The 15,424-nt window shown below is 42.0% G+C and overlaps 1 protein-coding gene across 5 annotated transcripts in view; it reads right to left on the bottom strand.

Annotated features, from left to right (window-relative positions):
- Positions 1 to 15,424, bottom strand: part of LOC125457128 (uncharacterized protein C21orf62-like) — a 47,214-nt gene that overhangs the window by 12,663 nt on the left and 19,127 nt on the right. Inside the window, exon 1 of one of the 5 annotated variants that reach the window (XM_048540898.2) lies at positions 11,313 to 11,408. The exons of 2 other annotated variants lie outside the window; for them this stretch is intronic. The gene's annotated coding sequence lies outside the window, so the exon portion shown is untranslated. Of the gene's footprint in view, positions 1 to 9,676; positions 10,281 to 10,479; positions 10,927 to 11,312; positions 11,409 to 15,424 lie in introns of those variants that run through there. 2 more of the 5 variants (XM_048540899.2, XM_048540901.2) reach the window with 2 other exon arrangements.

Raw genomic sequence — 15,424 nt, forward strand, 5'->3', positions numbered from 1 at the left:
TGTCCACTTCTTCTTTTAGCCTTCAATTTTTTAAGTTTTCAAAAAATTGTATCCCACAAATGAATTTCGAAGTAATCTTCCTCCTCTTCCAGTCTAATTCTATGGACTTGAGATCCAATCACAAAATAAGCAAGAAACAATCCAGGATATTTCTCCTGGCTAGAAACTGACATCCAGTTCAAGCCCACCGACTCCCACAGCTACCTAGAATACACCTCCTCCCACCCACCCTCGTGCAAAAATTCCATCCCCTATACCCAATTCCTCCGCCTCTGCCGCACCTGCTCCCAGGATGAGGCATTCCACTCCCGCACATCCCAGATGTCCAAGTTCTTCAAGGACTGCAACTTTCCCCCCACAGTGGTCGAGCACGCCCTTGACCGTGTCTCCCGCATTTCCTGCAACACATCCCTCACACCCCGCCCCCGCCACAATTGCCCCAAGAGGATCCCCTGTGTTCTCACACACCACCCCACCAACCTCCGGATACAACGCATCATCCTCCGACACTTCTGCCATCTACAATTCGACCCCACCACCCAAGACATTTTTCCATCCCCACCCTTGTCTGCTTTCCGGAGAGACCACTCTCTTCGTGACTCCCTTGTCCGCTCCACACTCCCCTCCAACCCCACCACACCCAGCACCTTCCCCTGCAACCGTAGGAAGTGCTACACTTGGCCCCACACCACCTCCCTCACCCCCATCCCAGGCCCCAAGATGACTTTCCACATTAAGCAGAGGTTCACCTGCATATCTGCCAATGTGGTATACTGTATCCATTGTACCCGGTGTGGCTTCCTCTACATCAGGGAAACCAAGTGGAGGCTTGGGGACCGCTTTGCAGAACACCTCCGCTCGATTCGCAATAAACAACTGCACCTCCCAGTCGCGAACCATTTTAACTCCCCCTCCCATTCTTTCGACGACATGTCCGTCATGGGTCTCCTGCAGTGCCACAAAGATGCCACCCGAAGGTTGCAGGAACAGCAACTCATATTCCGCTTGGGAACCCTGCAGCCCAATGGTATCAATGTGGACTTCACAAGCTTCAAAATCTCCCCTTTCCCCACCGCATCCCAAAACCAGCCCAGTTCGTCCCCTCTTCCCACTGCATCATGCAACCAGCCCAGCTCATCCCCTTCCCTAACTGCATCCCAAAACCAGCCCGGCCTGTCTCTGCCTCCCTGACCTGTTCTTCCTCTCACCCATCCCTTCCTCCCACCTCAAACCGCACCTCCATTTCCTACCTACTACCTCATCCCGCCTCCTTGACCTGTCCGTCTTTCCTGGACTGACCTATCCCCTCCCTACCTCCCCACCTATACTCTCCTCTCCACCTATCTTCTTTTTTCTCCATCTTCGGTCTGCCTCCCCCTCTCTCCCTATTTATTCCAGAACCCTCTCCCCATCCCCCTCTCTGATGAAGGGTCTAGGCCCAAAACGTCAGCTTTTGTGCTCCTGAGATGCTGCTTGGCCTGCTGTGTTCATCCAGCTTCACACTTTATTATCTTGCTTCTCCAGTTGCATTCCTTTTATGTCCACTGTTGTTCCACCGTACAGAGTGAGATGAATATCTTTGCACCAGCCAGGTTATTTCCCAAGATAAATAAATTCCTTCTATAGGGATGTGTTTCTCGACTCAAATCACAACTTCTCCACATATGAAATCACTCTTCAATCTAACTCTGTGAAACGGGACCATTTTGCAATCTTGATGTATTCCTCCAATTAATATATTCTCTTACTTATTATCACAGTTTCACAAAATCCCTACTGTGGAGAAGCACTGGATATTCGGCCTATCGTGTCCACACTGACCCTCCGATGAGCATCCCATCCAGACCCACCCCTCCCCCCTCCTACCCTGTGACCCTGCATTTCCCATGGCTAAATCACCTATCCTGCAGCTCTCTGGACACTATAGGGCAATCTAGCATGGCCAATCGGCCTAGCCTGCACATCTTTGGACTGTGGGAGGAAACTGGAGCATCCGGAGGGAACCCACACAGAGACTGAGAGAACCTGCAAACTCCACACAGACAGTCACCTGAATCAAACTGGGGTCCCTTGTGCTGTGAGGCAGCAGTACTAATCACTGAGCCACTGTGCCACCCCAAAACATAAAAGCATGTATTGAAAATATAGTCGTTTGGGTTTGAGACCTTCTCCACAATCTCCTACATGCTGCAGCAGAGACATATCTTCTGCACTGACATCCCTACTTAACTCCATAGCAGATTGAGAAATTGCATCCGTGTAACCATTGTCATTTGGCTCACTATTGTCCTTTTAAGGAAGGAAATCTAACGTGCTTACCTGGTCTGACTATCTGTGACCCTGCACTGACGGAAATGTGGTCAACTCCTAACTACTCTCTGACATGTTCGAGCAAATCATTCAGTTCAAGGATAGTAAGTGTTGATCCAGCCAGCACTGGCCACAAAAGGAAGTCAAGATTATTGGAAGTGGGTTTGTTGTACCAACATCATAAACAACCTATTGTGAAATACTCATCTTGGAGACTTGTTTCCTCATATCATTGTCACTTTTACTTAGTGCAAAGATTTTTAGTTTTAAATTATCTTCCAAGCCAAATAAAAACTAAAAATTGGTGAGATGTATAAGAGACCTGTGATTCTCTTCCAGTCTGTGTTCTGATACAGACCAAGTTCACACCCAATATGATTATTCAGCTTTGCTTAGTTTCTTCTTAGATTTTTAGCTCATTACTTACGTCACTGAGGTGGAATTATGATGTTGCAGATTTTTAATGATAAGCCCCCGCTGCCGTGTTAAAAAGTGTCTTTTTGCTTTGAGGTAAGTATCAATTTAAAAACAAAACCTTTGGATGGAGATAGAAAAGCTTTAAACCACGTCAGGCAGCAGTTATTCACTTAAAGCTTGTCAGGCTATGTTATCTCTGGCTGTGAAGAGTCAATGAAATGTAAAACATTCCAAGAATGTAAAAGAAGTGAAGACTCCCAGTCTTCTAAGGAACCAGGAGGTAGGAAGTCACTGTAGAAGGACTCCATATATGGGTAGCTTCTTTGCCTGCTGGAACAATGGCTCATTTGAAGTTAACAAAGCAGCCATTTTGCTTTGCTTATGATAAAGAGAAGTTGCCAATTCTAATTTGTACAGAAGCTCCAGGTACAACTCTTTGAGATATCATCAGAAAGAGTTTTTAGCACATGGACTTCAAGGGGAAATGCATTCTAATGCTGTCCTACCAAGAGTCCAAGCAATTGACAAATACCATAGCTGTGGAAGCAATGAGGAACAAAGCAATCTCCTCTAGGTCTTTTTCCGAAACGCTACCCGCCTGCAGAACCCACCTTTACTGGAAACAGTGTTTGACCACAGAAACCGTCACAGCTGCTGAATCTGACTTGAAGTTTCAACCTTTCCTTTTAGAAAGAGAAACTTGAAGTAGTAAACCTGCATTGATCTGAGAGACTGATTTTATTTTAATCTTTACAAGTATCTGTCACTTTTCCCGAAACAAATCTTGTAAACATCTTCTGCACTGCCTCCAACGTATTCACACTGTTCCTATAGTATGGCACCCAGAATTGTACAGAATACTTCAGCTGAAGTTTAACAAGTATAGGTTTAGCAAAATTTTGCTCTTGTGCTCTTTGCTGCTAATAATGAAGTCTAGAATGTCATGTGCTTTATTCATAGCTCTATCTAGGTTTCTGGCCACTTTAATAACTTTTGTATATATACACATAGGTCTCTTAGCTCCTGCACACCCTTTAGAATACTGTTCCTCATTCATTGTCTCTCTGTGGTTTTTGCATGAAATACACCTCATACTTTGCTGCATTCAACTTAGTTTGCCATCTATTGTCAGTCAACCAATTTGTCAATTTTTTTCTGAAGTTCCATGCACTTTGGTAAGAAGAATTAAAGCATGGACTATTTTCGAAATGGGGAGAAAATTCAGAAGTCTGAAGTGCCAAGAGACTTGAGGGTTCTAGTCCGGGATTCCCTCAAGGTAAGCTTGCACGTTGAGCCCGTAGTTAGGAAGGCAAATGAATAAAAATGGATATAAAAGCAGGAATGTGCTCCATAGCCTTTAAAAGGCTCTGATCAGGTCACATTTGGTGTATTGTGTGCAGTTTTGGGCCCCATATCTCAGGAAGGATGTACTGGCCCTGGAGTGGGTTCAGAGGAGGTTCACGAGAATGGTCCCAGGAATGGAAAGCTTAATATATGAGGAACATTTGAGGACTCTGGGCTATACTCATTGGAGTTTAAAAGGATGAGGGGGGAGTCTAATTGAAACTTACAGAATACTGAATGGCCTGGACAGATTGGATGTTGGGAAGATGCTTCCATTGGTAGGAGAGACTAGGACCTGATGGCACAGCCTTAGAGTAAAGGGAAACCTTTTAGAACAGGGATAAGGAGAAACTTCTTTAGCCAGAGTGGTGAATATATAGAATTCACTGCCACAGAATTCAGTGGAGGCCAAGTCATTGAGTACATTTCAGACTGAGATAGATAGGTTCCTGATTATCAAGGGGATCAAGGGTTATGGGGAGAAAGCAGGAGAATGGGGTTGAGGAACAGATCAGCCATGATTGAATGGCGGAGCAGACTTGATGAGCCGAATGGCCTAATTTCTGCTCAAAGTCTTGGTTTTATAGTCTTATTCCACACTGTTCTTCTCACAGTTTACAATTCTTTGAAGTTTCTGTCACCTACAAACTTTCAAATTGTTTCCTGAGCATCAAGGTTTAGTTTATTTATATAAATATTGGAAGTCAAGCACCGTATACTCACTCCTGATTAACTCTACTAGAAGCCTTCCTTCAGCCTAAAAAATATCCGTTAATCGTTACTGTCTGTTTTGTATTACTCAGCCTATATTATATCTGCTGTGTCACTTGTTTGTTTTATTCCTTGACCAGTCACCTCCACCACAAGTCTGTTGTGTAGAACATTATTAAATGCCTTTTCGCAATCCATGTGCACCACATTAACACGCTTGACTTATCAACACTCTTTGTTATCACATCAAAACGCTCCAGCATGTTAATTAGACATAGGTTTCTCTTAACAAATACATGATGACTCTTCTGAATTAATACATATTTTTCCATCTAACTGTGAATTCCATTCTGAATAATTGTAGCTAGAAGTTTCACCATTACTGAAGTTAAACTGAGATAACAAAATGTGGATCTGGATGAACACAGCAGGCCAAGCAGCATCTTAGGAGCTAGAGGGAAGAGGGTAACTTCTTCAGGTTAGGCATCCCTGGAAGAGGCTTCGCATTGAGGTTAAAATTGTATCAGAGATACTGGGAACTGCAGATGCTGGAGAATCCGAGATAACAAAGTGTGGAGCTGGATGAACACAGCAGGCCAAGCAGCATCTTAGGAGTAAAAGGAGCTGCCGGGCCTGCTGTGTTCATCCAGCTCCACACTTTGTTATCTCAGATTCTCCAGCATCTGCAGTTCCCATTATCTCTCACCAAAGTTAAACTGACTGGTCTGCAATTTTTGGCTCCATCTTTCCCCCTTTTTTGAAAATTTGCAGTTTTTTTTAGTCCTCTGGCACCAAATTGAACCTAGGGATGATTGAAAGATTATTGCCAGTGCTCTATAATTTGCACTCTCACTTTCTTCAATATTCTTAGATGCATCTCGCCCAGCTTCAGTGCCTTAACAACTTTATGGATTGCAGCTGTTTCAATACCTCCTTCCTTTCAATTTTAAGTCCTTCTAATTCACTAAATTTTCTTCCCTGCCACAATGGCATGGGTAGTATCTGTCTTGTAGATAAAAACACAAACAAATCATTCATTGAACATCTTGGCCCTGGATACGTAAATCCTGTTCTGGGTATCTAATCACCCCTGCTCCTCCTTTTACGAACAAAATGCTTATGGGAGACTTTGGGACATTAACTAAACATTATATGTTAGTTGTTAATATTTTTTATAATCCCTCTTTGCTTCTCTTATTTATCAAATCCCTTCTGAGTCTTTTGTAATCAGCTCAGTTTTCAATTGTACTTACTACGTGACACCTGTCATGAACTTTTTTTTCTCTCTAACTTAATTTCTCTTTACTTTGTCTTTTAAGGGCATCTGGATTTGTTTATCTTACCTATCTCTTTTGAGGGAATACACCTCAACTGTGGCCAGAATATCTCCTCTTTGAAGATAATCTCATGTTCTGTTGCTATTTTCACTGCTAACCTTTAGGTCCAGTCTATCCAGCACAACTCCATTGAAGTCAGCTTGCCACCAATTTTGATCAGGATTGAACAGTGTAACTTTCCACTGTCATCCTAAACCTTACAGCAGCATACAATAAAGGAGTAGAATTAGGCCATTCAGCTCATCAGGTTACTCCACCATTCAATCATGGCTGTTTCTCAATCCCATTCTCCTGCCTTCTCCCTTAACCCTTAATTGCCTCACTCATCAAAAATCTATCTCTTCAAGACAATGAAACTATTCCCTAAATATGCTGTCAATGTCACTTGGCCTACTTGGTCCACCTCATTTCCGAGAACCAGGTCTAGCAACTGCCTCTTTTCTTGAGGATTGGATGCATTCCATCATAGGAAATTCCCCAAATACAATGTAGAAATGTCTGTCCCTCATTGGTCTTTACTCTATCATATTCCTACATATGACAATCAAAGCTCTCCATGGTAACTATGCTAAAATATTTATGCCCCTCTGATGTTTCCTTGCAGATTAGTTCCTCTACATTGCTCCCTCTATATCCTACTTCATCATGATGGAGAAAATTGACATTCCACACAGATAAAGATAATTTTCTTTTGGGGCTGGAAAAGCCCTGAAAGAGTGTCTGAATTTTAGAAGAATAAAATGTAATCTCTATCCTATTTTCTGTGTTTCTATAGAAACTTCTGAAAGAGATAGACAGATATGATGCAGGGACAATGTTTCCACTGGCAATGGGGTCTAGTATCGGGGGGCAGTCTCAGAATAAAACGCAAATGATTTTCAATTGAGGGGAGAAGACTGACAAGCCTTCATTCGGAGACTGGTAAATCTATGGGATTTTCTGCCCCAGAAAGCTCTGGAAGTTTAGTCATTGTTTAAGTTCAAGTCAGAGATTTGAGAGATTTCTAGTTACAAATTGTATGGGTATAGAGCACGGAGGGAGATGATCAGCCATGACCTTGAATGGCAGAATAAGCTTGAGGAACTGAAAGGCTTACTACTGCTCCAATGTTCCAATGTCTAAGTTTATCAAGCACTGGAATTTATGAATTTATAATTTGAAGATGGAAGTGCTCATCTAATCCAACTTACGGCCACTCCAACCTACTGCCACCAACCTGGATAAAACATTCCCGGGTTAGGAGGATTGCTGGGGACCTCATTCTTACCCGTCTTTGAGCCTATTGAAATCCTCAGCAGGCACCTGAGGGTATCATTCTGCCTTGCTACTATGTTATTGATGGCATAAGGAGGCTTAATCCAAGCGGGTAGCCCATCAGCTTTACCTATGTGTGGTGGTGTTGAGCACACAGAACCTCCCTTGTCGGTCCTATCTGTCCATAAGAGGCACCATGCCCTGCCCCTGAGATCATACTACGCTATTCACCCTTTTTTCATGCCTCTAAAACCCAACTTTCACAGCTTCACTCAGGCCTAGATGGATTGACCAATACTTTACTGTCTGATTCAAATGATGATCTTAACTGGGGGCTCCACTTAGTCTGAGCAGTGTGTCCCCATTCCTGCCTGGTACTGAAGGAACTGCTTGCAAGTGGTAGGCAGTTCCTCGAGGCTGGAAAACATGAATGGAGCAGCACGGTGGCTCAGTGGTTAGCCCTGCAGCCTCACAGCGCCAGGGGCCCAGGTTCAATTCCAGCCTCAGGCAACTGTCTGTGTGGAGCTTGCACATTCTCTCCGTGTCTGCGTGGGTTTTCTCCGGGTGCTCTGGTTACCTCCCACAGTCCAAAGGTGTACAGGTTAGGTGGATCGGCCATGCTAAATTGCCCGTAGTGTTCAGGGGTGTGTAGATTAGGTGGGTTTTGGGGGGATGGGTCCGGGTGGGATGCTTCAAGGGGCAGTGTGGACTTGTTGGGCCAAAGGGCCTGTTTCCACTCTGTAGGGAATCTAATCTAAAATGTACCTCAGGAATAGAAATCTTGCCTTCAGCCTATTAGTGGTCTGTTAGGTAATGACATGTTGCTGTCCTTCCCGTGGGTTGACTGCTCACCAACCTTTTAGCTGGGGGCAGGGTCTGCAAGGGACTATTCAGTGAGGCTAAAAGTTTAAAGGATTTTTCATCTGTATACAGTCTTATATTTGCGTGCAGTCTGGGGTGCTGTGGAAAGTGTATCCTATGTTATAGTCTACAATGAATGACAACATCTTGGTTTCTGTGCATGTGTGGATTGCAGAAGTGGCTCTCAGTTATGGGGAAGTAACAATGGTGAATGTTGACAACTTAACTGCCATTATGGCTTCAAAATCCAGACCATTTGTTTTCGAAAATGAAAAATGAGTTGGTTGATCACAATTTTATAACAAACACATGGATTTTTAACTGGCTGGGGAGGGGAAAAATTGCAATAATTTTAACCTTACCTGCCTGGCAGAAAACTGATGGGGTCAGATTATCATTTTGTATTGCATCTTTTCAAGGGGGCGGCATGGTAACTCAGTGGTAAGCATTGCTGCCTCACAGCACCAGGGACTCGGGTTCAATTCCAGTCTTGTGTGAATATCTGCGTGGAGTCCGCTTGTGGTTGCATGGGTTTTCCCCAGGTCTCCTGCTCTGGTTTCCTCCCACAATCCAAGTGCAGGTTATGTGGACTGGCTTTAGGAACTGTAGGGTTACAGGAATAGGGTCAGGGGTGTGTGATCTGGATGGAATGCTCTTTGGAGGGCGAGTGTGGACTTGATCGGCTGAATGGCCTGCTTCTGTAATGTCGGGGTTCTACGAATCTCCGAAGTTAGTCAGAATTAGCCAGTTTTATCTAATTTTGGACAATTTTATTAAAATTGTTTTATCTCCCTTCTCTCTCATTATTGTAACTTGAACATTGGGCATATAGGTAAAACTTTGAGGCTTGAAACTCTCTTGGCAATTTATTACACTGGATCAGGCCCCGATTTATCTCATTGTGATCTGAATTTATGCATAAGGTAGTTTGTCTAGATCAGTCTGGATCTTTACTTCAGTCTAGGCACCAATAGCATCCACCCACAAGTTTGTTCTTGTCAGTTTCAAAGGTCATTCTCACTGTTACATCAAACTGAAAATGTGGAGGCAACATCACCACAGTGGCTAAACTTTACAACCTGTTCTTAATCCTGCAAGTACAGCGGAAACAACCGTTGTAATTACTCCTTAGGAACTGTATCCACAAAATTATGTCATCTCAATACAGTCAAAATACCAAATAAACAAGTACAAATCTTTCATAATTTCTACAATAAAACATTTTGTGAGAAAATTTCAGTCATCTGCCTAGTTAAGTTTATATTGCAGCATGTCAAACCTTCGCGCTTGATTTTCTTCTTGATTCTTTAACAGCAGATATTCTTTCAATATTATTTAGATTAAGTACCATGTGACTCTTTGAAATATTCAAAAAATATCTTAATTAAAGCATTCAGGGTTGATAATTTGATAACAAACACACTGACAATTCTCTGACATACCTCAGAGATATTTTCACAAGAAGGGTCAGCTTGCTCAGCTCTTAAATGATATCATTGGCAGCTGAATTATTCAGAAGGGGTCATAACTTTAATTTTATCAGTGTCAGCGATGAATTTCGATTTGTTCCAGTTCTTTCTCTTGTTTTCCTGAAAGCTGCGTCTTGTGTTGGATATAGGCTTCAAACGCAAGCACCAGCTGTACTATCTCTAGGCGAAGTGACCACTGATGATGTGAGAGATGCATAACTGAGAGTCGGCAGAGGATTCATTCACAGTGACATGATGACCGAGATCGATTTTGTTCTCATCCAGAGTTTGCACACAGTCACGAGTGGCAATTTTGGCCTGGCATCCTTGGGGATCCTCCCTTAACAAACCCAACTGTCAAAGTCCAACAGCAGTTTTGGCTGAACTCAACCTGTTCAGTACGGGTCACAGATATAACCCGAGGACCTTCCCGACCATCATGGCTCAGCGCCTGACGATACTCACCTCCTGAGTCACCGCTGCTGATGAGCAAAGTCTTGCACGCAAATTTGGAACTATTATTAAAACTGCGAGTCTGATATAAATGCTCCCTGTTGGACAATTTTCAGAAGTTCTGACAAAATGTTTGGTATGTGTAAACAGGCGAGAAATAAAATGATTGTGAAATATCATTTTGTCAAAAGCAATACTATCTAATAAAGCCTGAAACAGGCTGAAAGAAGGAAGCGCCACTTCTGAAGTTGAACCAGCACACACGTCAAGCAGCAAGACCCGCAGGCAGCACACGCATGAAAGAGAAAATGCATATGACTTACATTACGCAGATAAAACATTGTTAAATTTTGAATCAGTCGTCATCATCGAATAATGTAAAAATGTAGGTAGAACAACTTGATTAAGTCATCAGACGGAAGAATAATTTTCTCCAATTGCATCTACTTCTTGTTGCATAGTTATTTAATTACTGCTTCATAGCAACCTGCTGGCAGCTGGCTTATGGTTCTACTGTGAAATAAATGTAGGGATGGTTCCAATTACACTGTTTTCTGTCTTAATCCAGAAACCAGACTACTGTACTGAAGCTGCCGTGGCTCATAGCAGTTGCAAATGTATTTTTTTAATGGTATATAGGTGGGAGCCAAAGAAGGCTATTTGTTTCTCCTTTTTTACAGTTTCCTGCCAATAGGTTGCGACAAGCAGTGGGGGTAATATTTCAGCAGTGCGCTGTTTGAGCAGTGCGCTGTGCTCATGCTGCTGATCACCATTCTCTTGCTCCTTGGCAATTACCAGACGAGGACACAGGGGAAGAGCAGAATCAGCAGCATGAGCACAGAAACTGGAACAGATCCACATTGCAAAAATATGAAGAACTTCAAAATGGATCAAGTTGGGAAAAACACTCCTAATTTTGAGGCAAGATTCTATAGCTCCCACTAGTGTTCCAGAATGCAATAATATTTCAATTTTAATGTTTTGGTTTAGGTGTATCAACGCGTTTACACAGCTTTAAAACACAAGACATTATTTGGCCCATCAAGCATGCGCATTATGTCCCTTTGAAAGAATCCCATACATTCCCTTTCTCCGAACAGAGCTGTAAGCTTTCTCGGCCTTTGAAAGCGCAGCTAACTTCCTTTTAAAAACTTACGATTGACTCTCCTTTCTCCGCCCTCTCCGCCAACACACTGCTGATAACAACGGCAGGGAAAGTGTCTTCTCTCCACGCTGGATCTTATGCCAAAATATCTTAAAATTGTGTCATCTAATGATTAACACACTGTTCCACCCCCAATCTCACACCATACCGCCCCCCATTAACTGTTGACCCCCTGCCTGTGGGAACAGTTTTTCTCATTGTGTCTGAAAAGTTACAAAGTATTTTTCTGCTCTTCCTCTGCAGAGAGTGATTTCATACCAATTTGTGGTGCTTTGCCATATTCCTGTTTCATTTTCACAGTGAATGTTGGTCTACATCATCTTTTTGGCCTGCTCTGATGTTATTAGGCATGGGAACCCTGTAGTTTGCGTTATTTTCTTCTGTTCTTGTCTTAACTTAGGGATTAAAGTGTGTCATGTTCCAGTACATTAGAAACTTCTGGTCAATACTTTTAGAATTTAGATGTAAAGAAAGTTCTTGAGCTGGCGGCAGTAAATGATGCGATCTTTGGTATTTTGAGCTATAGACATGCTGGAGTCTCATCAAATACCTAATTTATAAGGACATTTACAGTCATCTAAGGAACTCCCACATCCCTTTGTTCAAGCATAAATCATCAAAGAAAATTATATAATTCCAGCCGGTATGTCTCTGCTTCCTTCTGGACAAAAGGAAACATCAAATCCTAATGTAGGTAGGATAGATACGAATAGAATCTGTGGACGTTGTGTTGTGTTATCATGGTTTCCTCTTCTATATTTTGACTGAGTGAATCTCAAAGTGTCAACACCAACGCAGGGGACTAGTGTAGTGGAAATGCCATTGGACTGGAATCCAGAACCCCAAGCTCGGGGAGATAAGTTTGAATCCCATCAGGGCAGACAGTGCAGTTTGAATTCAATAAAAGTTCTGAAATAGAAAGCCGTAAGGCCTTTTCCTCATCACTTATCTTCCTTTAGGGAAAGAAAAGTGCCATCCTTACCTGGCCATTCTCCAGATCCTCAGCAGTGTTGCTGACTCTTAACTGCCCTGTGGGCAATTAGGGTTAGGCATTCAATGAGTTCATGGCTCATGTGAGAATGCTCAACTCCACTTTCCTGCATTTTCCCCATAACTCTCGATTCCCTGATTAATTAAAAAATCTGTCTATCTCTGACTTGAACATACTCAGCATCCCAGACTCAACAACCCCTTAGGGTAATGAATTCCACATCTTCATAATTCGCTGAGAAAAGAAATTCCTCCTTATCTCTGTCTTTAATGTGTGACTCCTTATTTTCAGATTATGCCCTTTGGCCCTGGACTCTCCCACAAGGGAGATCACTTCTCATTCTTCTAAATTCCAATGAGTATCGACTCAACCTCCTTAAAAGACAATCCCTCCACACCTGGGATCAGCCTTGTGAACCTTCTCTGGAGTGCCTCCAATATCAGTATATTCTTCCTTTGATAAGGGGCCCAAACTGTTTGACCTATTCCATCTGTGGTCTCACTAGTGCCTTTTATAGTTTTAACAAAATCACCCTTCCTTTAGACTCCATTCCCTTTGAAATAAAGGCCAACATTCACCTTCTCTATTACCCGGTGAGCTTGGTTGCTAATTTTTTTGTGATTCATCGATGAGGACTCCTAAATACTTTTGTTCCATTGCTTTCTGCAGTCTTTCCCCATTTAAATAATAATCAGTTCCTCCATTCTCCCTGCTAAAGCCCAAAAGCCTGACGTTTTCCCATATCATATTCTATCTGGCATGTTTTTGCCCACTTGCCTAACATGTCTATATTCCACCCAATGTGTCTATATTCCCTTTGCAGATGGTTGTGTTATCCTCATAACTCGCTTTTCTACTTATTTTTGTGTCATCCACAAACATGGCTATAGTGCATTCACTTTCTTTATCCAAATCATGCATAAAATTTGTAAATAATTTTTGGTCCTGGCATTGGCCCCAGTGGTTCTCTGCAGGTTACATTCTGAAAATGCCCCCTTTACCCTAACTCTTTGTCTTCAATTGGTTAGCAAATAATCTAACCATGCAAATATACTACCTCAAAGTAACTGGCCATGACAGTGAAATAAATGACAATGGCGTTGTTCTGAATCCTTCGATTTGCATTGTGTTTGCTGCCTTGTGGTGTAAACTGTGTTTACATAGTAAATTATGCTACCTTTACATGCACATGGTAACAGCAGGAAAACATTCAACACCTTGAGCTATTCCACCATTCAATTATTGTAAATAACGGTTAATCTGTACCTCAGCTCAATTAACTTATTTTTAGTCTGAATCCTTTGGTATCCTGACCCAGTAGAAATTTCTTGATCTCAGTAATGAAAACTTAAAATGAATCCAACATCCAATGGCTTTTCTAATAACTGTGCTCTTATTTGGTTAACTATATGCAGGTGCAGGGCATAGTTTAGGTTGTTACTACAGCAGAAATATATTAGATAAGGGTTGAATTAGGCGATTATGCCAGTACTGAGGGGCTCTTGTGGTACAGTGGTAGTGTTCTGACCTTGGCCTTGGTTCAAGTCCCCCCTGCTCCAGAGGCGTATCAGAGCAGTTTGATTGAAGTAACTAAGTTGCTGCTGGGAATGCTTAATTCTGGGAATGAATTTAAACTGAGTGAAGATTCACTCTGGTTTCATCCCTCCTCAGCTTGCTATCAGGACCCAAATACTGGAGGGGGAGATTTCTAAATCTCAATATTATTGTGTGAAAAATGGCTTACTTAATTTATAATTAATTATCAACAATCATTTAATGGCCATTATTTGATTTACAGTTGAAGATTTTTTATTGAATTCCATCTCCACGATCTGCCATGGTGGGATTCAGGTGCATTTCACCAGAGTATAGGTCTGGGGCTCTGGATTGCTAGCTCTTTGATATTGATAGGATGCCGCCACTCACTTTGAGAATCTGAGACACTAAATTAAAACCCTCTCTCTTTACAAGTGAATATAAAAGATCCTCTGTCATTACTTTGATGAAGCAGAGCAAATTTTCTGGGTGGTCTGAACAATATTTATCCCACAGCTACTACCAATAAAAAGAACACTAATTGGTCATTACCACATTGCTTTTGGAGAGACCCTGCTGTAGGCAGTTTGACTGTTGTGTCTTCTGCATTACAACAATGACTACACCCTGAAAGTATTATATTGGCTATGGAGTACATTGAGACATCCTAAGGTTGAAAAATGTAGCAAAAAAAAATTCTTTCTTTCCCTTTTACCCCATTGAGCCCTTCTGTCATTGAAACATCTTGATGAAGTAATCTGTCAATATTTTACAAGCTCAAGTCAGGTTTTGCACATGTTCTCATAAATTGACACGTTTAAAACCCAGTATAATTTTACTGAATCTGCACTGTGTCCCCTTCAGCCAATATATCCTCAATTACAGTGCCAAGAACTGAATGTGATATTCCAGATGGTGTCTGATCTAAGCTCTTTAAAGCTGTGGTATGCTTCATTCTTTTCATAGACCTTTGGTTCAACTGAAATATGTTTCAGATGTGTTATCCCCCAGAAGCCAACTGTTTCCATTTCTGCCACATTGTCTGTCTGTAACCTGACCTCACCTTACTCTAGTGAAACCTCAACACTTGTCTTTGTTATTTCTATTAGCTTCTCTAGTGTTCATCTCCTGATTAACATGAACTTGTTAAACTATATCTGGGGTATCGGACACCTTGATGGTATTCATGCTCTACAAACTCCAGCCCTCCAAAATCTTTTGTATTTATACATTCCCCTACCTAGTCCATTCACCAGATGGAAGGTGATCTACAAATAACCCCATCTTCAATGATGGGAGATACTAGAAAATTTGTGGAAAAAGAAAAGGCTAAAGCCAAGAAAATTATCTACCTTGGCCTCCTGAGATCTGAAGCAAATTAGGTCACTTTAATTAACACTATGGAATATCAAGAAATAGCTAAAGATACTGGATAGAAAAAGGCAAAGACTACAACAGCTTCTCAGTTATAGTACTGAAGATTTGTTCTCCAGAACTAGTCATGCTCGTCATTGAGCTGCTCCAGGCAAGCTGCAATACTGGTATCTGCTTGGCAATGTGGAAAATTGGTCAAATA

Source organism: Stegostoma tigrinum, chromosome 12, assembly GCF_030684315.1.
Source record: "Stegostoma tigrinum isolate sSteTig4 chromosome 12, sSteTig4.hap1, whole genome shotgun sequence".
Lineage (NCBI taxonomy): Eukaryota > Metazoa > Chordata > Chondrichthyes > Orectolobiformes > Stegostomatidae > Stegostoma > Stegostoma tigrinum.